The sequence below is a fragment of the Plectropomus leopardus genome, chromosome 7, assembly GCF_008729295.1.
Source record: "Plectropomus leopardus isolate mb chromosome 7, YSFRI_Pleo_2.0, whole genome shotgun sequence".
Classification (NCBI taxonomy): Eukaryota; Metazoa; Chordata; class Actinopteri; order Perciformes; family Serranidae; genus Plectropomus; species Plectropomus leopardus.
The window spans coordinates 5,062,445-5,088,032 of NC_056469.1; the positions used below are offsets into that span (position 1 = coordinate 5,062,445).

A 25,588-nucleotide genomic window follows, 5' to 3' on the forward strand; every position below is an offset into this window, starting at 1 on the left:
TTATTTAAATGATACCACTGTCATGTCTTTACTGTAAATATGATGCTACAGCCAGCAGTCAGTGAGCTGAGACTGAGTCCTTTTAACAGAAATGACAGCATCAGACGTTTTAGAAAAAAACAACAACCAGTTGATTTTCAATTGTCAAAGACCTCTGCTGGCTGTAGTAATTATGACAAGACTAGAGAGAAGAAGTCAGTTGACATCAGTATGGATAGCAATTTTGTACATGCAAATTCAGTTAGTGCTGTACACCACACAAAACTTCTTGTCAGTGCATTACACATATGTATAAGTTTACATTCATAAAGATAAAATATTCATTTTAGTGAAATGACTGAGCATCCCACATTTACGATGGTGAGCTATAAGCTCAGTACGATTTGTCACTGACCAACAATCTCTTCTTTGAGGGTTAAGTAGTAGATTTGTGCTGCATTCATGCAGTGTCACAATAATCTGAAAAATGAGTTCCCAATCATATTTCATGCCTCACCTGATCCTTTGCTTCGCATTAACAAAGTGTTGTTTAATCACTTTGCAAAACAAAATACAACACTCTTTATATTCTCTTCATTTCCATATTACTGAAAGCACATAAACACATGAAAGTTGGAGGAACGAACGTGAGAGAGGCACATGAATGCAACACTGGCCTCGGCTGAGGAGGCCTCGACTCAAGTTTGGTTCAATCATTTCTCATTCACTAACCATAGCTGGAGGTGCAAGTAGAACTGTACTATATCACCAAATGGGAACAGTCAGAGATTCATGAAAAAGCTGTTAAAAAAAGAATTGTTACTTTAATTTTGCCATCTGTGCATTGATAATTATATAGCAACAGTCCAGAGAGTGAGGAGAGCAGATTGGATGGGTCAAAAAATTATGGATGCTGCTTGTCAACTGTGGGCTTTTCTTTAAAGCATGATCATTCTCGAACTCTCGAACTGCCTAAACATGACCAAACCATAACTGAACTGTAAGTGGGCAAAAAGGAAAATATGAACAATTCCAAAAACGTCAAACTCTTCCTTAAAGGGAGTTTCAGTTCATAAAACCTCAGTATTGTTGTTGTATCTTGTTTTTTTTCCTTTCAGATATTGTCATTATTACTGTAAGAAACAAAGGCCAAAACTGTGAGAATAAGACCTTGGTTGTAATAAACTGGAATCATCCTTCAGGTCTAAACTGCTGCTGTGAGGCTGCTCAGCGGCAAACGGAAGAAAACTTTATCTTGAAGTCAGCAGAAGGTGAATGTAAAGCAGGATATGCTGCTCAGTCGACGGTCCACAGATCAATAAAGTTTTCGCAACCTTATAAATCGACTGTCTGCAGCTGTATGGTACAGAGACTAAAAACTGCTGGAGACAATAAGGACTCACTTTTTACATGGAAGTGACAGTTCGCTGACACAGAAGCCAATCAAATATCACACACCGTCACCTTCTGATCTGATAGACTGCGGATTCTCACCGAAAGGGCACGCATACACAAGCGCACACACACACACACTCACACAAACACACGCACACACGTACACACACGCACACATGCAGCAGAGTGTAGAGACTGGCCGTGGCATGTATGACAAATGAGTTTTAACACTAGGGGTTCACTGTGTGGTACCAAAAACATGGCAATACAGTGTTATATCTCTCTGCTGTCTTCCCCTTACTTCCCCTAAGACACACACACACACACACACACACACACACACACACACACACACACAAACAATGTCACTGCAGACCCCCTGGGGTCCAGCAAAAGTAGCTTTTGATTTGCATACCATGCACACATTTTTAGCATCACAAGTGTTTGTTGGACCGTCCTAGGTGGTAATGAGGAGCGAGTGAGAGAAAAGAGGGAAAGAGAGAGAGAGAGAGAGAGAGAGAGAGAGAGAGAGGGAGGAAAAATGACATTGTGTAGCTGAGTGGTGTCCGTGGAGACTCTCTCTCTCTATGGCAATGTGACAGTGGAGGATGCAGATGGAAACGTGCCACACACACACACACACACACACACACACACACACACACACACACACACACACACACACAGTTCCAGTGTTGAATGGCATCCAGTTAGAATCTAGGCCTGTGCACCAGTCTGAAGTAAAAAAGAAGAGAGGCACCCAGGAAGGCTTGTTTTCCCTCGTTGGTGTAAAAGGATGTCAGCTTCCAGCTTTCCTAATTTTCAACTTCTGTTATCACATTTTTGAGCCATAAATAATTCATACGTAATGTTCCAGCACGAGGCTTTTAGTTTTATACTCCATCCATAAAAAATCCACTGTGAGGACTGCAGAAAGTGAACCAGGCAAAAAAAAAAAAAAAAAAAAATGTGCGTATTCATCGAAAGAAGACTTTTATTCCCCTATGGCCTCATGTAGCGGCAAATGAATGACAGTTGAACCATAATTTACTTTAAGTGTTTTACATTTATCCATATTTCAAATAATTTCACTACAAATTACATTCCTTCAAGAGCATGTATTGAATGAATTATTAAACCGTTAATTATCTAAGTGAAAAGCCTCATCAGTTCTAAATGGCTCAGTGTGTGTATAAAGGCATTTTTAGTCACCTGAAGAACAAAAACATCATAGATATTCACTGCTAATTATAATGGTGACTGCACACCTGAGCATCAATATATGAAAATTATTTGAAAGCAGAACTGTGTCCTTCAGCTGCTCCTAAATGACTGCCATTGTAATTATTATGCAGACGTTAGTGGCATTTCTTTAGTTGATTAAAAAGCCTTCAACCTCAACTTTTATTTTCTTTAGCTGAAAAGGTTTGAAAAGTGGAAAAAACAGGGCAGCATGTTGTGATGCAGAGAATGTGGCATGAGTTTGAGTACATGTCATTTTGAAAATAATAAAAGCTCCGAGCAAATGAGGCCTCAATGTGGACATGCCAGCGCCACGGCAACCGGCAGACTGACTGCCCGCACTAAAAAGGAGAAAGACACATTTTTGTCCTCAGTAGACTCCTCAGTGTGAGCGCACAACACTTTCCCCTCATATTATATAAACAAACTAATGTATGTAAATGTATGGGAGGAGTAATTTACTGTAAGGAGTCACTCTTCATTTAAACATAATGGTTTGTGTAATGGCTAGATTAGCCTCTGGAGAGAGTTCTTATTCACAGTGTTTAGTATCAAACTAAGGACTCAGGCATGCAAAGGTAATTATCAATATAAACTTACCTTACTGCATCATAATAGCAGTTACAAAACACATCTACAAGCAGAGTGAGTCACGCACATAAACACTATTTTAGCAAAATATAAGAATCATGCTGATGGGGACATTCATGCATTAGTGAGTCAAACAAATAAGACAAAACAACAACAACAAAAAGAAGTTCCAGTTCCACTCATTCTTTGGGCTCTGCAAACAGGAAGTGTAAAGCTGCCATGGAACCAGTGAGTTACTGTAGCCGGGGGGAACAGCTTGAGCTCTGTTTTTTCTTGCCTACAGTTGTTTACATTTTGGAAAATCTGCACTATGAAAAATCTAATTGTTCCTGTTAGCGGTGTGATCATGGAATCAGAAATTATGGCTGTTTATGGATAGGAGATGCTACCATTACCAGAAAAAATAATTGTTCTAGTTTGAAAGAGTTATGACTCTGAGGAAAGCAGAAATGTGGTAGTAAGGGTTAAAAGAAAGGTTCCTATTTTTCTGTTATTGTCGTTTTACAGAAATCACATCCATTTAACTAACTAAGACTGCTGAAGCCTCAGATTTTTGAGTCTCCAAGCGGAGAATAGGTGGGAACAATAAGTTTGCTATGTTCCATGAGCTCTCTTCAACGTTTAAGTATAATAACAATATCTCTGATAAATGCCACAATCATGACAAACACAAGCAAAATAGCTGTCGCAAATGTACCTTTTGCAATTTTAGTCTGGTGATTGTTCTTTGGCTAAGTGGTTGTATGTATTGCATCGCTGAGCAGCGATTGCAATTTCACTTGTTCTTCAGGTCAGTGGGTGTGTGCTCATGAATGGCTTGTTCTTTGGCTCAGGGAGTGAACGAGAGTCTGAGCGAAAATCGTGCTGAACGAGAGTCTGAACGAAAATTGTGCTGAATGTTAGTCTGAACGAAAATTGTGCTTAATGAGAGTCTGAACGAAAATCGTGCTTAATGAGAGTCTGAACGAAAATTGTGCTGAATGAGAGTCTGAACGAAGATCGTGCTTAATGAGAGTCTGAACGAAAATCGTGCTGAAGGAGAGTCTGAACGAAAATCGTGCTTAATGAGAGTCTGAACGAAAATCGTGCTGAATGAGAGTCTGAACGAAAATCGTGCTTAATGAGAGTCTGAACGAAAATCGTGCTTAATGAGAGTGAACGAAAATCGTGCTGAAGGAGAGTCTGAACAAAAATCGTGCTTAACTAGAGTCTGAGCAAAAATCGTGCTGAATGAGAGTCTGAACGAAAATCGTGCTTAATGAGAGTCTGAACGAAAATCGTGCTGAATGAGAGTCTGAATGAAAATCGTGCTGAAGGAGAGTCTGAACTAGAATCATGCTGAACGAGACTGGCACTGACTGAAAGTCTGAACGAGTGTTTGAGTGACTCTGAGCGAGAGTCTTGTTCAGAACAAGAGTCTAAACAAGAGTCGTGCAGAAGAGAATAGGGCTGAACAAGCATCTGAACAAGAGTTGCACGGAATGAGAGTCTGAACAAGAGCTGAACTGAGGAAGGGTCTGGACAAAATTTCTCCTGAACAAAAATCTGAATGAAAGTTGCGCTAAACGTGAATGTAACAGAATTGGGCTGAATAAGTGTCTGAACAAGAGTCTGAATGAGATTCGGCCTGAACGAAAGTCTGAACGAGAATTGAGCTGAACGAAAGCCCAAACAAAATTTGTGCTGAACGAGACTAAACAAGAGTTGGCCTGAACAAGCGTCTGAACAAGAGTTGAGATGAATGAGAGTCAGAGTGAGAGTTGAGTTGATTGAGAGTCTAAATGAGAGTTGTGCTGAACAAGAGTCTGAACAAGACTTGCAATAAACAAGAGTCAGAACGAGAGTCTGGCTAAAAAGGGTCTGCTCAAGTGTCAGACTGGGCAAGATTCGGAAGCAGCTGCTCTCAAAAGTTAACCTGGCTCTCCAGGTTACAGAAGCAGAACTTTGAATTCACGCTTGTAAATTAAGTTTAACTCATTCCTTATAAAAACTGGTTCAAAAAGAAGGATTTCATAGTAGTGAGGTAAATGCCTTTGAACTTAAATTCACAACACTATTTTTAACATCTTGAAGCCTTTTATAGTATATCATATTACATTCCCAGCTTCCACACTAACCCCAGTGGAGACTAACCTACATTTTACTGTAGTAGTCTGAAGTCTAACTACAGATTGTTGGTCTAAGTCTTAATTTAGCTCCTTCATTAAGAAATGCTTCACCACTAGACCAGTGAAAGTATCTCTGTACCTATAACCTTGGAACGACAGTTAAACCTGAACACAGATGTAGATGTGTGTGCGTGTGTGTGTGTGTGTGTGTGTGTGTGTGTGTGTGTACATGTACACACCCAACCACCCACCCATCTCTTACAGTAGACAAATGTGCGTATGAATGGCAGGGGGTTTAAATGAAAACGCTGGACCACCCAGGACTCTCAGTGTCGCCCTGCCGACCTCCGTGGCTGACAGATGAAGGCTATTCACATCAAGCCTTTAACACCTTCAGTTCCCCTCCTCTTCACCAACACACATGCACGCGTGCGCGCACACACACACACGCACGCACGCACGCACGCGCGCACACACACACACACACACACACACACACACACACACACACACACTCAATAGTCAATACAAGTGCCGCACAATCCCCTAAGACAAATGGACAGACTTCAAACACGTACATACACAATCTCCGAATGTCGGAGTGGGAGGGCGGCGGAGAAAGAAGAGAAAGACAGTCGGTGGTTTAGCAGAGAGACAGAGGGAGAGAGACCTAACTTCAGCTCTCTCTCTCTCTCTCCTCACCCATGGGGTGGAGGGAATGAAAGGCGTGGGGCGCTGTCAAATAGCCCCCCGCTTTTAATGGCCCAGCTGCACCATTACCTAGCACACACACTGGGCCCAAATAGACTGAGGGAGGAGAAGGAGGAGGATAGAGAAGTCTATCAAACTAAGTATGAGGCGGGGGCTGGGGGGGGCGGCACTCATCATTACCTAGCATACACTCCCGGGTTTGAAGGAACTAACAGAAAAAAGGAGGAAGAAGGGGAGAGGGAGGGGACAGACAAGCAGCTAACTGCAGTACAAGGCATGTTAGTGAACTACACACTCACTGTGACACAGAACCCCCCCCCCCCCCCCCCACACACACACACACACACACACACAGGGCCTCCTGGAAAGTTTTACAGCAGCTTTCTGTCATGAACAGTGATGTAAGGCCCCTGCCACTGTCAGGTGTGTGTGTGTGTGTGTGTGTGTGTGTGTGTGTGTGTGTGTGTGTGTGTGTGTGTGTGTGTTTATGGCAGGAGTAGAATAGCCACACATCTCCAGAGTGGTCATCAGAAGAAGTTGTGTGGGAGGGACATGGGAGATGAACATTTAATGCAAATTCTCAAATAGATGGGATGCAGAGAAAACTGGGTCTTTTTTAAAATGTTCTAAAATCTTCTGAGTAAATTTTTATGTTTTTATAATGTTTTTGGTCGTAGTGTGATTCAGGCGACAGTCTCTCAGTGATCTGCCAATTAAACCACCACTTTGGTCCAGACTGAAATACCTCAGTAACTATCAGATGGATTGCCATGAAATTTTGATCACATATTCATGTTCCCCAGAGGATGAATCATGCATACTTTGTTGATCCTCTGACTTTTTCCCTTAGCGTCACTGCGCAGCTGACTTTTATGGTTTAATGAAATATTGCAACAACTATTGGAGGATCATCATAAAATTGTGTTTTCACACTTATGGTCCCCAGGGGATGAATCCTACCACCTGCAGGTTGAGATTTGTGAATATTAGTGAAATATCTCAAAAGAAATTGGATCAACTGTGATGAAATTTGCTGGAAACATTGATGTTCTCCTCAGTAACGAATTGTAATCATTTTGGTGATCTGACATTTTACCTAGAGCCATCAACAAAGTCTGAATTTCAGTTTGCCTCTAATTTTGGTTTGTGAGCAAATACCTGCCAAAATAACAACATTCCTATGAACCTCCGCTGTACTTTGTGTTTACTACTTATGAATATGTTTTAGCATGCTAATACAGTAAATTAAGGTGGTGAACATGGTTAGTATTGTAACTGCTGGAAACAGTTCAGTGAATTCTGTAACAAAAGGCAGACGCTATCTTCATGAGGTAGGATTGGTTTGAAAGCTTTTGACCACCTACTTAATGGACCTTGTGGTGGCATGGGTGATTCAACTCTAAAAAGATTTAAATTGATTGGTTTTAAGGTTTTATTGGGAAACACCTGCCAGATATGCTGACTTTCCTTAAAGTGGCTTAACTCTATTACAAATGTTAAATGTTCATGTTATTAATGAAATGTTACAGTAGAAGTAGAATATTGTTAAAAGTCATTAAAAGGACAGTTCAATCTAAAATCCAAAAAACATATGTGCATGCTTGCTTCTGCACAGTGATACGGCTGTTGGTTGTAGTTTGTTAGAAAGTAAATAGTCCCAACATGAAACCGCTAACAACAAGGTCTGTGGATTATCTTGAGTAACCGGTTCAGTATTTCTGGAAAGAGACATTGCTGTTGAGTTTTTTTAAATGTATATTTGTTATTTTGAGTACCACAAGCTGAGCGTCATCTAGTTCCATTATACTGGAGAGAAGGCAGACATTTCTAGGGCCTGTATCTCGAGTTGAGGTAATTTTGTAATGATTCAACATGTCTTCTCAAATTCAGTCAACTTAAAATTTAAGGCAGCCCAGACGCTACTTTTGTATACTTAAAACAAATAGTTGCTTATAACAGTGTTTTTTTTAAAAATAAAATTTTTTTTCTTTCTTCTTTTAATGTTTATCGCTCATCCTTTATTATTGATTAGCTTTTATCTTTCCATGTTGGCGACATCTCTGAGATTATCTAAAAATCTGCAATTATTTGAATTCCATATACAGTGTAAACTTAAACACATGGATAAGTGTAATACATAGAGTTATTAAAATCCACACAGCTAAAATACAAATCGCAGAGCAAACACAAAGAGAAAATGAGCTATCTTAATGTTTTTTTTATGTGTATAATATCACTGCCGGTCCAAAAACACCACACTTGTGGTGAACTTGGCTCCACGCTGATGCATACATTAAAAATGAATCGCTGTGTGCTGAAAGGAATGTTTTGACTAGCAAGACAGTGGCTTTTTCATCACCTCTTCTCTGGCAGGAATGTCAACAGTGCCCGGCACCTACGAGCTCCGTCGCCCCGCCGCTCTGCATCCTATTTTATGCTCTCACTTTACTTCCAAGAATCCCCACTTCTCTCTCCATTTCCATCAGTCACTCTCTCCCTCCCTCTCCTTCCATCATCTCCATCCATCCATCTCTTGTCGGAGCCTCTCAGCGGGGCTCGGGCTGTTGTATGCGAGGCATACTTGGGCTGTGGCGTCAGTTTGGAAATGAGGCTCGTTTGCATTTAAACACTCTGCTCTCTGGGCACTTGGTAAACTTGATGAGAGGAGGATGAGGGGAGCGGAGAGGGGAGGTGGAGAGAACGAGGGGAAGTGTAGAGAGAGCGAGCGAGCAAGGGGAGTAATTGCAACACTGAGAGAGAGAGAGAGGAACTGAAGAGAGAGAGGGGAGTGAAGGAGGGAGTGTGTGGAGAACACTGGCTAATATAAATTCATTATGTAAATCCGCAGCTCAAACAAATTGACAGGCGGGTATTACACCCGAGAGGAGCTGAATCAAGAGCATGAAAGCATTAGCTCCACTCACCCTTGACCTCCAACCTCGACCTGTTCACCGGAGTGTGCCTGTTATGCATACTAACGACTCAGGAGGGACCGGCCGGACAGTAACATCACAACACATTTTGTTTTCTTACAGTGGTAGCTGGAGACAAAATCCTCCATCCTACATCTATGCTGGAATGTAAACTATGCTGAAAGGAAAACACCAGAGAGGAGTGTTTTCTCACTCAAGTAGACCCACATACCAGATACAGACTGCAGCAGCCGCCGCTGGAGACTGTTCTTTCTTCCAATATCTGAAAAGAATATTTGAATTCCCAACCCTGGAAGCCAAAAAACACAATCAGCAGTACGGCGAGCCTGCAGTAGAAAGAGGGCTGAGAGGTTATGAGGCAGAGTTCTCCCGAAAGAGAGACTTGATCCTTCATTTGTGCCACTGGGTAACAATTTCAGCTTCACCTGCGACTCAAATGTTTTCTTTCCAACTTTCATTTTCGCCTCGCTTAATGCCCAGCATCTACATTAAACTCAAAAATATAAAAAAATATTCACAAAACCCAGAGCTGGAAATGTACACGGATAAAATGATGAGCAACTGTGGCTCCAGTGAGGCGTCAGCTGCAGAAGATGTCATCCAATCAGCGACTTTCACCACATGATGCTTCACATGTTAGAGGAGGATGAAAAAAAACAACCCTCTCAATCACCCGCCGCCAATCTGTTGAAGATTTCTGGGCTGACAAGACGTGAAAAATCACACAAAGTTCATTGTTTGCTGGCTATTATTCATGTCTGTATTCAGAGCTTCAAAAGCACGGTGACATTAAGAATGATAATACATTACTCATCCATTCATCATAAAGAAGTCCAGCAGAAAAAGTGAATTTTTAAGTAAACTTTAAAGGTTAGGCTTGTGTTGTTTGACTACATTTATTTTATTTACGTATACAAAACTTCTGTGACCCAAGTTTATATTGAAACAGAACTAATTAAAGGGGTACTACTAAATTGTGTATTTTCCAACTTGGTATTTTCGTGTCTAAGTGACTAATGTGAACAATAAAACTGGTCCAGTATGAAGAGACAGAGCTGCAGCCTGCATTGAAACAAGCTGCATTGTAACCACTCTGGGTAGGTTCACGCTGTCAATTTACGTCCAATAATAGTGCTAATTTTGCCAGATTTTTATATTGAGTCTCTTACAACTTGTAGAAAAGATCCCTACAGAGATAGACCATTTCTTTCCTTTGATTTTTTTAAACCAGAAACAGCCTAAAATCACTATCGCCAAATCCACCAGACTCTATTTAAATAAACAGTCATTTCAGCGTGTATGTGTATAGAGCCACATATTTTCACACATTACTGGGTGAATTAAGGGTGTATTTCAACCAAAGTAGTTGATGATTGTTTGAACAGTAGAAAGACAAATCATGATGTTTTTTGTGAATTTTATTTTTTTCTGTTGATTCTGAATGAAGTGCGTTTTATGACTATAAAATTACTCTTTATTTAAATGGAGCCTGATGGGATTGGTGATAGCAATTTTGGGGCTCTTACCGGTAAAAAAAAAAAGGAACTTATTCTTCGAAAAAAAAAAAAAGTCTATCTCTGTGAGGATCCTTTTAATTAGCTGTCAGACACTTGAAATAACACTCTGAGCCTGTCAGTGGCAAAAACAAACACTTACTGGACGTAAATTGATGGTGTGAACATGCCCCTACCGGTGACTTGTAGCCTGTTTTACTGAAATATATTCTCATATGACATCCTATGAAAATGTATGCACAGCAGTTTGTATGATATCATACGAATTTGCGCTCCACAAATAACATTACGTTCTTAACTTGCAGTTACGTATCGTTGCGGAGGTTACGTTTAGGCAATTAAAGTCACTGTGGTTAGGTTTAGGAAAAGAAACATGGTAAAGCGGTATCCTACAAATACTTAAGTTTATACAGTTCTGAACCATGTCTCCAGGGAAAAGTCTGGATTTTTCTGACCCCCTCCACCACTCCAACCTGCCTCCTTATAAGACCGCTCAGGACTGCCGCCTGTTTTACTCCCATCAGCTCATTGCATCCGTGATCACAGACTTTCAAATAATGTGGGGTATTTACAAATTTGGGTGCACTACTTTTTGTAGGAAATGTATGAATAGTTTGAATACAGTTTGCCAGCTGCAGCCCTCTTGCGCATTAATGGACTAATTTCAAAAATGTGTTGCTCCCTTCAGTCACTAAGACACAAAAACATTGGAAAAATTTGTCCATGTTGGAAAATACCAAACATCCCCTTTAAGTTGGGGGACTCACAAGGGTCCAATTTAAAAGCAAATCAGCAAAATGAAAGCAGCAGATGCCAAGATGTAATAATTTTGTCCTTTATATGGTCCAGGCTCCAAAAAACACTGTATCCTATTATTACCATAATGCATTTTAGACGTGCCTTGTGTTTGACCCTCTGTGCCTCGTAAATGCCCTCATTTTTCAAACTCCATATCCTGGAATTTTGACCTAGGTTTTTTGTTAAAAAATTACTTGGAACTCTCCAATCAGAGCCATAGAGGACAGCATATTTCTGTTTTCACAGGCTGTGTAGTACTCTTCATGACAAGTTAACTTATACTGGTGTGTAAAAGTGCCCCTTTTAATGCTATTTCTATGCAAAAGAACTTAACCTATTCTTTAGTTTTCTATGTTTTGCTTTGAGTTTTGAATACACATGGTCATCCATTGATTAAAAATTCTCTAACACTTAAAGCTTCTGAAACGCTCTCAAAACCCTCCAATAACCTCAACAATGAATGGCATTCAAGCAACATAAGCCTATTTTTCTTTACTTGCCTATTTAGAGATGTGCATCATTTTGGAGATTCTTTGGAGTGCACTCAATCCACTAGACACTCCAACACCCTCAAACATTGACCAGTCTCTCACAAAATAAAACAAAACACATCTCCAATATTAAGCTCTCATGAATATCTAAAAAGGATTCAACGATCACTTAAGCCATCTCTGCCGGCTCACCCCTTTCTGACTCAACAGGCGGGCCCGCCTTTGGAGTTGGCCATATGGAAGGACAGGAGTTCAAGTTGTCGCTGTTAAGCAGTCGGTGTGACGAGGGCGACGGCAGCCGCAGTCTTAAGCATCTGCAGCTGCTGTCAGCTTTAATTGGCCTGGCAGACTTACAGCCAGGCGCCACTCATCTCTGACCTGAGCGCCGGCAGAAAAAAAAACATTAAACGGGCTTCAAAGACCGCCGTCGGGTTTTAGGAAGAGAGGGTGAGAGACAAAGACAGAGAGTGAAAGACAGCATAAAACGCAGATAAAAGCAGCAACTACAGAGAGTGTGAATAAGAAAGGGAAGTGTAAGGGAGAGGGAGGTCCTGATGAACGTGTTTATCCAGTGCTTCACCTAGTGTTTCTCATGTTGTGTCTGCTCACAGTAAATCCTTTAACCACATGGAAACCAGGCGGCTTCACAGAGAGCCTCCAGACAACAACCGGACAACTTCACTCATCTGAATCTTAATGAGCTGGAAATCCCTCCCACCACTCTCTCTCCCTCTCTCTCTTACACACACGCACACATGCACGCACGCATGCACGCACGCACGCACGCACGCACACACACACACACGCACGCGCGCACACGCGCACACACACACACACACAAAACTGTTTTCTTTTTGAAAATTGGGAGTTCAGTCCTACAGTTAACAGTAATGACATGCAGACCTAATTAATCATCACTTTATGTGAACGTGATCTCAGCTCTCTCTCAGCTCGCTGGTTGATCATCTACCTTCATGTCCTCTCTGTGGGGACTACAGTCAAATGAGGTGACAAACATTTGCAGCTAAACCTCAAACCACATACCATACATGCGAAGAGCTACTTATAGAATAATGTGCTTTGTTCTGAAGTGTCAGAGCATGTGCTCGCACATAGGTATAAAAAAATAAAGCGGGATCTAAATATCACACGTCCATCACTGGCCATCATCATGGCAGCAGTTCAAACTAACACATGAGAAGGAGAGAAAACAAGGTAAAGGGAGCTGTGTGAAAAATCACAATGGAGGAATGAAGAGTTATGTTACATTTTCTGCAATAATAAAACTGTTATTTCCTTTTTTAATATTAATGGGCAACAGTGATGTGGGGTGCTGAGGTGGCTCCAACCTCAATTTCAGCTCTGTTTGTTTAATCTCTCTCTCTCTCTGGATTACTGTCTCCCATGGATTACAATCACTAAAACTCTTTGATTTACAAGACATAATGTGCAATATCATGGACATTATCATGAACATTCAAAATGTACCATATACACATACCTGTTCTTCAGATTTTTTTTTGTGAATACATAACAATATAGGCAAATTCTTGTGTATTTCTGTGATCCTTACCATCAACCTATTTTTTGGCATTATGTAGAATTTGAATTTGGTATCACTGTATTTGCACTCTTTCCATTTTATCTTGTATTATTCAGTCTCATCTTATCTTATATTGAGATGCAATTTGTATGCATGGGAGGCAAAATCAGGTCTGTCAGCCAATCACAGGGAGACAGCTCAGGCCACAATTTCTTAACATGGATCAGTTTCTAACTTTGAGAACAAACACACACAACGGGATGCTGTTTTTTGTTTGTGAAAAGTTAGTAAAACTCCTACAGAGGCTTTAAATTGATTTTTTAAGTTGGACACTATAACCTGGAAGTAGTTACTTGAGGATTGTTGGTTTATTTTTTTGGCTTGAGACCAAGTGGCAGCCGCTGGTGCTGAAAAATAAAACCAAAGCAGAAGTGTTCCAGAAGCGAGTCAATCCCCATAGACCCCCATGTTAAAATGCACAACTTTACAGCAAAAATAATCATGTTTATGGCCTGATTTAAACTAAGATTGCTGTGTTACTGTTGTATGCTTCTGCAAACTAGTCATGTTGCAGCTACATCCATGTCTGTGGATGGATGTTTGTGCCATATTTGAGGATATTTCCGTAAGGTCTTCTTGAGATATTGCACTCACAAAAATAAGAACACAAGGACACAGTGACCTTGAACTTTTACCAACAAAATCGATGCATCGAGTCCAAGTAAACGATTGTGCCAAATTTGAAGAAATTCTCTTAAGGCGTTCTGGTGATATCATGATCATTAAAATGGTACATACGGCTGTGAAGATGGATGACCTGAGAACATAATGCCTCTGCCACAGTTGTCACCTGTGCGGAGGCGTTAAAATGGTTTTGGTCTCTGAAGCTAAGTATCCCATTCATGACAAAAAATATTTTTACATAACTCACCCATTGAAATGGTATAAATGCTTAAAGTTATGCATCATTAAGAGCATGGCCACTTTGAGTGACACGTGGGTGTCCTACAGCAACAAGTCGCTGGTAAGGTAATGTTAATATAGCGTTAACGCCAGATTTATAGAGTATGGGCGTAGCTGTGACTGCTGTTTTTCAAGTGTGCTTTCATTCATAAAAGTTTAATTGTAACATTTTGGTCATTTTAAAAAAAGTTGTGTAACTTTTGGTCACACTAAAAAATGCAAAATACAATGAAACTGTTCAATGTTTGAGTTATTTCCATGTTTGTGTTTAAAATAAACACTATATGGGCCTATTGTGCTCACCACCAACAGGTTTTACATATTTTAAATCACCCTGATGTACTGTCTGCATTTACTACTCTGTCTTTACACTGTATTCCTGTAGTCAAATTTGAACTTTGTCTAAACAGTGTAGGCAACAAAATGTGTAAGGTGATGAATTCTTTCAAAATCTGACTGTAGATTACATTTTTTAGCATTTTGTGTGGCTAGAGCTCTGTACAGCAATTTAAATTGCAATGTTAAAAAATAACCAAAGTCCCATTAAGTTATTAAATATCATACAAACTGCATGTTAAGACATACAAATGCACACAGACAACTATTCCCCATGCATTTCTGTTGTCTACAGGTCAGTACTGTCACTACAGCGATGGCCAGCTCATCATCCATCCCTCCGCTGCCAATGCCGAAACCCAACCATTCAATTAGCAACATCCTGCAGCTACATTCATTTGCTGCCTAATTGACCTCTGAGTCACAGTGGAGATCAAGTCCTGGTAATGACAACAGCTGCACAGAGTGAGACTCCACCATGTTGACACCATAATTACGCAGCAAGTCACCCAACATGGGCTTTAGGGTCAAAACTGAGTGAAAAGGAAGATAAGGAGGCGAAAGAGGAAGGCAGACGGGATGAGAGAATGAGAAATAGATGAGGGGTGGGGGGAGGAGAGAAGACAGCTGACCGGAGGCTTGTTCAACCATGAGATTAGGCTAAGTGATGAAAAGCAGGGAGGAAATAGAGACAGAGACAGTTGGAGAGCCCCGGGGTAAGGAAAAAAGCATAGAAGACGGATGAGGAATGCTTTTGAGATGCTTTTAAGGCTGGGTAAGAGCAGAAATCATGATAATATAGCTCTGTGATCTTCAGAGCCAACACTGGGACAGCCGCGACCACTAGGCTGGATCTAATAATGGGAGTTGATAAATAGTTTCAGCTTCAATCAGGGCATACGGCCGAACCCACTCGAGGTTGAAAAATCAAATTATCGTGGGTGTCTGGACATGTCAGCTGAGTAGGGGATAACATCACTTCCAGAGCTTGAAAAACATAAAACAAACTAATCTAATCTGGTGGCCATATCACAAAAGCCAGACAATAAGAAGCACTTAGCAGAAACTTCAATGATGATACAACACCAAGAGCATTTTGGATGGTTCAGACTGGGATTTTTATGAAGTAGCTCCACAATGATTTGGGGTTCTTTTCATACAAGTTTGATTTGGACTTCAGAATGAAGTCCAAGTTCAGAATGAAGATAATCTTAAAATACAGCTTAATTAGAATTTAGAAACACAACTCATGGCCTTTTTTTTATCATGAGAGAAATCACTCCAGACTTTCTCAATGCTTTATGAAAATACAAGGCACAAGACCACTACGTATGAGTCTTGTGTTATAGTTAATAAATCCGATAACTACAGTTACATTCTAAAAGGACATTGTAGAGCATTTTGTGTTGTTGGCTTACTAGTTAGCACAGTTTACAGCCTGATGATATAGTTGCTATGTCAACATGAATTACGCTTCTGTTTTACTCTGTCAAGAGAACTGTCATGTCCTCAGTCCTTTGGGAGACAACCTGTTAATAGCTTACAGCCATAGATGCTGCCAGGGTTTAGGTTGACCCTGTTAACTGGTGAACTGTAGCCCAGTGCATCAATAGTTGCTTGTAGCATCTTACGCAAATGATTGGCGTAGACAATTAACACGATGAGTATGTATTTGAAATGTATTAGAGTAATTTCTTAACAATATACTGGAAACAGACTTCATTAAAGCTCCAGCATTATCTAAATTCAACATATTCTCATGGAACAGGTCATATGATACCTACGAAAATGCACACACTAACTTGTCTGGATGTCTGGGGCAAAAATCTGCTTCTGTTGCAAAGGCGCAAACAATTAAAACAATAAAAACAACAAAACAATTATTCTGCTTCTTCCAAACTGGCAAAATTCTTATAATCCAGCTTTGAAGTGATGACTATTGTTATAAATATAAAAAAAAGATATCACAAAGACATTTTACCAAAGTACAGTCTTACCAAAGTAAAGGCCATTTACTATTGCACAAAAAAACAATGACACCTGCTAACATATGGCTTTTGTATGTAATGAGAAAGATTACAATTGGCTTTCACACCTGTGTCAAATGACAATGCAGTAGGCCCGAGCATTTATCATCTCCAATTGGATTTGATGGAAATGAAAACATTGTTCCAAATTTAGTTATGTACTGTAAAAGTAACCATCATAACATTTTCACTGTCATCCATGCTGCTTTACATGATGTCAAAGACACATTGAAAACACACACACACACACACACACACACACACACAGAAAGGCATGCTCGTCTGCTGCAGAGCCATGTACACAGTTCTGGTCTACCCTCAATGGGACAGCAGTTGATGCCTATTTTTTGTGGGTTTTTCCATGCTCAAAAAAATAAAGTGGGGTTTAAGACTGTACTCTTACTAAAGTAGGAAATTGGAGACAACACCCAGAGCACCTTTGTTAAACTGATATGAAAGTCACTGATCACAGCATGAACAAGTGCTGACACACTGAATTTATATACATATTAACAGCAACAAAAAATCATACAGCAGAGTCTCAACTACAACCCAGATGGGGAAAAAAGAAGCAGCAACAAAGTTCGGTGCTTTGCTGCAACAGCAGTGACCTTACATCCTTCTTAGATTCTTTCTCTGGAATGGTGAGAAAAATCAACTGTACTGAATCATAAAAAAAGTGTTAAAAGTGGTATCAATGGTACACAACAGCCCCGTCTAAGGCACTCAGACAGTCTGGAATGGAGTAGTCGATAATGAGCCTTCACAGAGTTAGGAATCTCCAACACAAACAGAATCAATCAGCGAGCCTGGAGGCTTGCTAGATGCTATTGAAGTGTCGTTCACACTGGACTGGGATCAATGGCTAAGCTAGAGTTGACCATCGATCCAAACCATCCTCTGGTCTCCTTTCCTGTCCCCTCCTCACACTTCAGCAGAGCCTAACAAGGTAAGAAAGCTGAGACAAGCCTGGCTGAAGTGAAACGCCAGCATGTAGCATTTCCCTCTTGATCTATAATAGTATCCCTTCTGAAAAACGCACAAACCTCATATGCGTTTTTGTTGGCTAAATGGAGCTTTAGACAGCCGATTCTCTTTCAGAGATCACAACATGGGTCTTCCCTGCTTTTTGGCAGATATTTGTAGTAGTAGTGGTCCTGCTTGATATTTGTGGCTATGGAGCTTCACACAGGGTTTTTGACAAGAACATACAGTTATAAAGCTGGACAGAAGCAGGAGATAATTTTTAATAATATACAAGTCTCAGGGGAGTAAATATGCAGGCAGGGAGGTTGCACTGGGTCCAATGGGGTGTGGGCCCATAGAGAGAGTGGGCCCCCCAACAACATGTTGGGAAGAAAAGACGACTTTTAACTCATTCAGAATTGCCACCTTAGAAATATGCCTGTGCTTAAAGCAAAACTTATACTTATAATAAGTGGTTGCAATAGATGGCATTGAAAAGGCAAAACTGTCTCCATCATGGTTTTTTCTTTTTTTCTGTAAAATAGCAGCAATAATAGCAACTTATGGCAAAATGTTAAATAAAGTATGATTATCCAACAAAATATAAAAAATAACCTTTAAAGATATATTCAATTAAATGAATAATTCTTTATTTTAATTGGTATTTTTGTCATATATGGATATGTGATGATGATTTTGGGTAAAATGCATGTTGATGTTATGTCAAGTCTATTTGATCATGTGATTATGATAGCGTGCACTGGGGCTCGTTATAACTAGCTTACACCATTGACAAGTCTGTAGGTAGAGGGTTTGGTGGCTAAAAGTTTTCAACATGTCTAATGAGTATCAGTATGCTGCACTTGTAGAAAGCTATGATATAATCTTAGTTAAGCCTAAGTTTGATTTTAGAATGGCCACCGCATTCTCAACCACTCTCTCTTTTAAATTTGAGCATTAAAAATCTTAGTGGAAAAACTGTAAATATAAAAAAAACATTGTCAATACTGAAAAAAAAAAACGTTTACACTGTGCTGATGTATAGATTAATCATGAAGCGCATGATGCATGAGAGCTTAACATCCACTGAAGGGATGATGAATGGCCATCAGATCTGTGTGGAGCAATGAGGAGACTGTAACCTTCCTCATAGAATGCATAAAGACAAACCAAAATGTCATATTTGCATCATGTCTTAAACATTATTTTCATTTGTTTGATTGATGAGCTCTTTTAATGATGTTGTCTCATTGTGTCCTCCTCCTCTGAAATGATTAAAAGACATCCGTCTGAACAGCATGTGCATATGTAATGCTGGAGACATAGACTGTATTTTTCCTGTGCAGAGGACCTCTGAGTGATCAACTTGTGTATGTGAGATGTGTGCGTGGCACACAGAGGATACAAAGCTGCCAAAATCTTTGGCACATGCTCACTGTTCACTGTTGCAGGTTAACATGTAAACCAACATGAAACAAGAGTTCAGTAACCTTCCATTGTGTTTTGGAGTTGCTTTAACACTGAAAATTAAAGGGAGAAAATTGGCTATGTTTTGGCTTTTGGGGCATTTGATGAGATTAAGTCACACTGGGAGGCATTTTCTTTAATTAGTCTCCCATTTGTATATTTTTTAATATAATGTAGTCACAACATAACATCATTAAAACAAGGTAAACTAAAATCTAAAGGTTTTGTCATGGTGTACTCATCACTCCCTTGGTTTTTAATTTAGCATTGAGATGAAGGTCTACAACTCTATGGCTTTTGATAATACATAAACAAGTGAGCAACACACTTTTAGACCTTGATCATTTGCTGAAAAATGTGATTTTTTTGATGACACAAGCTTTCAAGTAAAGGCCATGGACTCTGCATGTAAAGCTCTGACTGCAAAACTGAAAACTAAGAGAGTGCTCTGAGCAGAATGCAGATCTCTGTATTTATATTTTACATAGTAATATATGCATAAATGAATGAATGAATGAATTTTTAATAACTGAAACACAGCCAGTAATCGCTCATCCATGTCATCCATTACTTGACTCTGAGCTGCATTAAATTTGTCTGTAGGCTTCAGCACAACAATGTAGTAAATGAAAACTATTAACACAAGTATGGCCAAAAAAAAACTGAAACCTAATGAAATCACCTGTTTACTTACTCATGGTAGAAGCTCAAGTATCAAAGAAAAAACAGGCAGGCAAAACATTCCATGACACAAAAGCTTGTCCCAGTTGGGCCCGGAAAAAAATTTCCCTCTTGGCTCCCTTACAATGAAGATGGCAATGAAGATAACAATTTTTCTGCTTGTTTCATGCCCATCGTCAGTGGATCATTAGATATCAGTTATGGAACTGATCTGCAGAATGTCGGGTTCAAAATGTAACCAAATGTTTCTGTGGAGGTCAGTATTTATGCCACGATGAAGGCCAAAATTTTCCTTCAACAGACAGTAAGGCCTGTTTACAGTAAGGCCTGTTTAGCATACAGTCACATACATAATATTAGGCTGACTGGTCTAGTAGTTTGCAAGACTAGATGCAGACAGACGGATACACACACTTTCAAACACACACTTGTGCCTGGAGGGGATAATTATGGGAAAATGTTACGATAAATGAAGGAAAGGCCAAAAAATATTAAGTGTGAGTTGATAGGGGATAAGATGTTCATGTATGTATGTGTGTGCTGTAATGTATATGCATATCATCAATGTCTGGCACAAACCTCGAATTTCAACATTTCATTATTTTCTTTTTTTTTCTCCATAAATTAATTCTATTGATCCCCCTCTACGTCTATCAGAGGGTTTTACCATTTCTCTACCAATGAAATGTATTTTAAAAAAGCTTGTGACTAAACTGTCCTTTAAATAATAAAGGCAAAAGCCAGAAAAATAATCTGAAAACAATTCTTAAAAATCATGTTTTGGATAATGCTAACTGTGCTTTGGCTGATTCCAGCAGATATTTCTCCCAGAAGCACACAGGTGTAATTAATAACATTAATAACCACTGCATTGCATTTAGGGAATCCAGTATCACGGCCCTAGATAAGCTGTGTGTGTGTGTGTGTGTGTGTGTGTGTGTGTGTGGTGGGGGGGATGCAGTGTGTCAGGCTGCAGTGTGTCTAGACAGTATTCATGATCCATCTGTCTGCCACTGCCACGGCAACAGCCAGCGGCTACAACAAGATGGCAAACTCCATTACCACAGAAACATTTTCTATGTCCCTGTCCTCTTCCTCCCTTTTTCCTCCTCCTTCTCATCCCTCTCTCTCTCTCTTTTCTCCTTGTCCAGCTCCACATCTCTGTCTGGCTTTCACTTCCATCTCCCTCTTTACTCTCCCTCTAATTCCGTGGTGCACTCACTCCAATCCCCTGTCGCTCTTTTTTTGGCAATCTCAACCCTTCTTTTTTCTTTCCTTTCCTCTCTCCTTCTCTCCATCCCTCTCTTCCTCCCTTCCTCCCCTCACTGTCTCTCAGGCATCACCAGAAAATGTGCACCGGCTCAGAAAATTACAATCATTGTACAGCTTTCCCATAACACCGGCTGCAGACACTTACATTAACATTCGCTCTAGACAGCTAAATATTTTAAGTACTCAGCTCAGGATTCTATCCATTGGAAATGAGTGCCCCCCCCCCCCCCCCCCCACACACTCCAGCACACCCCAGCACACCCCACCCGCCCCTCCCAAAATAAAAAAAAAAAAAGTTGTTCTTATTGCCTTGTGGAGGAAAAAAAGGCAGAAAGAGAAAAAAATGTGATATAAATTTACAAAACAACAACGTTGGTGGGTTTGAGAGGTGAAGCGCGTCTGAGGTACGGAGGTGAGGGAGGGAGTGAGAGATGGAGAGGAAGGTAAGGAACCTGCCATACAAACAAACAAACACACACACACACACACACACACACACACAGAGCCAAGGATGAAAGTGCTGCTGTAAAAAGTTTTCCCTCTCCTCCTAAAAGTTGTTGAAAGAGAACGCTGCAGCACATCAAAGTGGCCTGGCAGACAGCCATCGGAGCCCATTGGTGTCCTTCACCCTCTCCCTCGCTACCTCTACCTCTCTCTCTCTCTCTCTCCGTCTCTCCCTCGCTTTCTGTCTTTCTCTGTTTCCATTGATCGCGGATAGTCGAGGGAACACTCTCATCTCGCTCCCTGGACAGTGCTGCTCAGCGGGAGGTAAGAGGAGGTGGTTGGCGGAGGGGTGTGGAGGGGGTGCTTATGAAAGAAGCAACGAGATTCAAACAAAAACTCAAATGAAAAAAGGTGGAAAAAGTTTTGAGGAAGATGTTACAGATGGATATGAAATAAATCCTTTTCTGCTTCTATAGGAGTCCTTCCCTCTGGCAGTTTATGGCATATTTACCTCCAGCTACTCAATAAGGCTCTCACCAGAACTCACCAGAATGACATTACTCTCAGATTTTTTTAAACTACAACTTTGACATGATGCTGGTACAGTGAGTGATACATTATTGCAAGACTGTTGCTAGGTGCACATTTAACCCTTTGCAACCTGAGCAAATTGGCTTGATTTCTTTCAAAAATATGGAAAAAATGACTTAACAAGACATGATCCAAAAATTAGCAGTTACAAGAAAACTACCTGAAATTATCACAAAAAAAAGAAAGAAAAGTAAAAGAACAAAAGAAAAATAAAATAAAATAATCATAATAATAAATGATAATACAATGATTTTCCCTCTATATCCCTCTTTAGCTGAGGTCATTTTCCTGTCACCTATTACATTTTTTTTTTTTTTTTTTTTTTTTGCAATTTCATGCCAAGTTTCTGATTGCCTTTTCCCATTTTTTTTAATCACAAGAAAAGTGATGTAGATCCAGGTTGCAAAGGGTTAAGCATTAGGTCTGCACGGCACAGAACAAAATATAATCTAATGCCTATACCTATACACCAATGAGTCAATTTCAGTGGATTTTATAAATGAGTGCTTTTTGATCTACCATTGCTATAATTCGGTTAAGTTTAAGCAAGTAAAATAAAGCAGGGAAGAGCTTGCTGCTATGGTTACAGGAAACCAATGTGACAGTTGGTAGGAGACAGGATGCAAACTATGGTCCCTGGCATCAGAGTCAGACACTCTATATGTCCACAAATCCACCCTGACTCCTCCATAAGAGGTTTTACGGGGTTAAAACAGCTACTTCTACCTTCATTTCTAAAGGACTAAATGTACACCAAAACAGACCCAAACACAGACAGTCGACGCCTGTGCAGTTCTGTTTTTACTATACCAAGTGACTACATACACTGACATGTTTGCACCTGTTTGTTGAACAGTCTCATATAAATGTTGTGTTGCAAGAGTAGTCCAGTGCAGAGATATGAACAGTTTATCAGAAACAGCCTGTACACAGTTAACTTTACTCTGATAAGAAATGCTGTTATTGTTGTGATTCATGCAATACTTCATTTTAAAGCACTCTTTGTGCTCTTCATAATGCAATTATCTACAGTATGTACAGTTTAGATCAATATGAGGTTACTTATAAGGAAATTTGCAGAGGCAATCAGAACTTGCCTAATTGCAGCATTAGAGGTTTGAAGAGGTTTAAGGTTAAATTCTTCTATCCCCAATTGTCATAAATGCAACTGGTAGAAAGATTACAGTCTAACCTTCACAATTATATATATATATATATATATATATATATATATATATATATATAACTTTATGAAATTCTGTACAGTTACCCTCTTTATGATGACTGTACGTGTAAAATGGCAAAGAAATATAAAAAAATTAAAATGACGGAGGGATGAAAATAGTGAAAGCACATAAAAAAGTTACTATTACTTGATGTGTGTGAGTGATTTTAAAAAATCACTATGAAAATATTCCCCCCACAACAGCCACATTTTGGGGGTTTGGCTCATAGACCAAAGTGGACAGTCCCTGTGGACCCTCACAGAAAGGGGAACATGATGACATTTGTTTTATACGGATCCTTAAGGACTTGCAGATTCACACAGTATAACTGGGACTTGACTGGGAACACGTGAGACGCAATACATCAGTCATCAGTCTTAACACTACAGAAGCGCTCATATGTTCAGTCAGTCTGACCTGTGTAACATGTCACTGTCCTAAGATGTCCTTTCTGCAGCAAAGCTCCTGAGATGCTAACACAACAGAAGGTGGACAAGTCATCTTTGCCAGGGTGAGAAATTCGTAATAACTTGACATTTAATGGAAGAAAATAGGCTTTACGAGAAGTGAACAAGAAGAAAATGTTGTTTTTGAAATGTCAATAAAACACAACTGCGAGATAACTGCATTTTCAGCTATTAGCAGCTATGGTTCTATTGCAGTCGCTGCACTAGCCGTCATTATTTCTAATCAAAGGCCTTGTAGGCGATGTAGGTGTGTTATGCGAGCGATAATGGAAAGGCAAGCCCGTTATACATGGGAGCATACACGTAAAGAGGGATGAGAGATTTCTAGAAGCTGGTAGTCCACAATTTTTCAGAGGAATTGTAGATTTTTAACTCCCCAATGATCTTAACTTTTGAAGAGTTATGCGAAGCAATAACACCTTCTTGTAACTCCTGCTGCATCATGAGGGAGCAGGTTCCTACTGACAAGCACATAGCCATAGCATCATGTGACCTATAAAAGCATTAAAGTGTTTCCAATGCAGTTTTGCAAAATAGGTCTTTTTTTATCACCTGAAATTTCACCTCATGAAGTTTTCTGAAAGTTGACGTGTTTCAATTAGGTGCCTTTCATATTCGTCATTTCAATTTGAAGGTTAATGTAAACTTGCCTACTAAAGCCCTTCTCCTGGTGAGCGCTGTCTTGGCACACAGGTGCATGAGGCAGATAGTTCCAAAAGAGACTTGACCGAGTGCCGAAACCTTTTTTTTTAATGTTTCTTATTAATTTTACTTATTTTGTACTACCTTTCCTTATGTTTTACTCATCATAGATTTTAATTGTGCCAATAAACATCTCAGCTCTTAAATGTTCCTGTGATTCGACTGTTTGCTACTCTCTAGCCTGCGGCTGTTCTAAAAGTAATGGTTATTGTGTTGTTTGTTTAATGCCCAATGAAGGTTTAGGATCAAAATGTAGCTTCATTAGTCCGTTTGGTGCTGATGATGTGCACGACTTTTTCAATCTAAAGGCACAAAAGTTCATACCCAGAAAAGTCACTACACTTAATAGAAAGTGGCTTTGCGGTACCACACCCATCCACATCATATACGCTCAGCGGGGATTCGCAAAGAGACCCCAGGGAGAAACAGAAGTGAGAACAAGCAGAGAGGGCGGACAAAAGGAGAATATGTGAGGATAGAAATGTGAGCCTGTATCAGTGTGTGCGGTGTGATGGTGTGAGGTACAGAGAGGGAGGCACGGAGGTAGCCACAGCACTCACAGTTGAAGATGCCCGGTGGAGGGTGCTGGGTGACCACGGGGCAGTTCTCCTCATCGCTGTTGTCCCCACAGTTATTCAGCTGGTTGCAGATCAGCGAGCCCAGACGCAAACAATTCCCATTGGTGCAGTGGAACTTGCACTCTGTACAGCCGGGGGGAGGGAGGGTGGTGGGCAAAAGTAGAGAGAGAAGAAACATTCCTCAGCACAACTATTGCAAACACTTAGTTTTCTGAATACAGTCTGAACATCAAGGTTGAAGCAAATACTGAACATAATGTACTGCTTTTCATCCTGAGAAATCAAAATGTTTCTTTACTCAAGGTCTGTAAGTTGTCGTGGCTTTTAAATGAGCTGTATGTGACATTGTTGAGCCATGTTGAGAGCTACACACAGGCTCTCAACATACTGCTTGGAGGCGGTCGGACGTCCTTTTGGACCTACTCTAGAGAAGGTCCATCTCTGGTTCAGCTTCGCTCAGCTCAGCATGTTTAAACTGACAAAGGGAACACAAATTGGCGAGGCATGATTTGACTCAACACAGCCAAAAACACCAATGGAAAAGGCTAAAAAGAGATTAAAAA

At 40.1% G+C, this 25,588-nt stretch overlaps 1 protein-coding gene across 1 annotated transcript in view; it reads right to left on the reverse strand.

Annotated features, from left to right (window-relative positions):
- LOC121945193 (low-density lipoprotein receptor class A domain-containing protein 4-like) overlaps positions 1–25,146 on the reverse strand; it is a 127,913-nt gene extending 102,767 nt beyond the window's left edge. The window contains exon 1 of the mRNA XM_042489246.1: positions 25,008–25,146. The gene's annotated coding sequence lies outside the window, so the exon portion shown is untranslated. The remainder of the gene's footprint in view (positions 1–25,007) is intronic.
- Between the last annotated feature and the right edge of the window lie 442 nt (positions 25,147–25,588).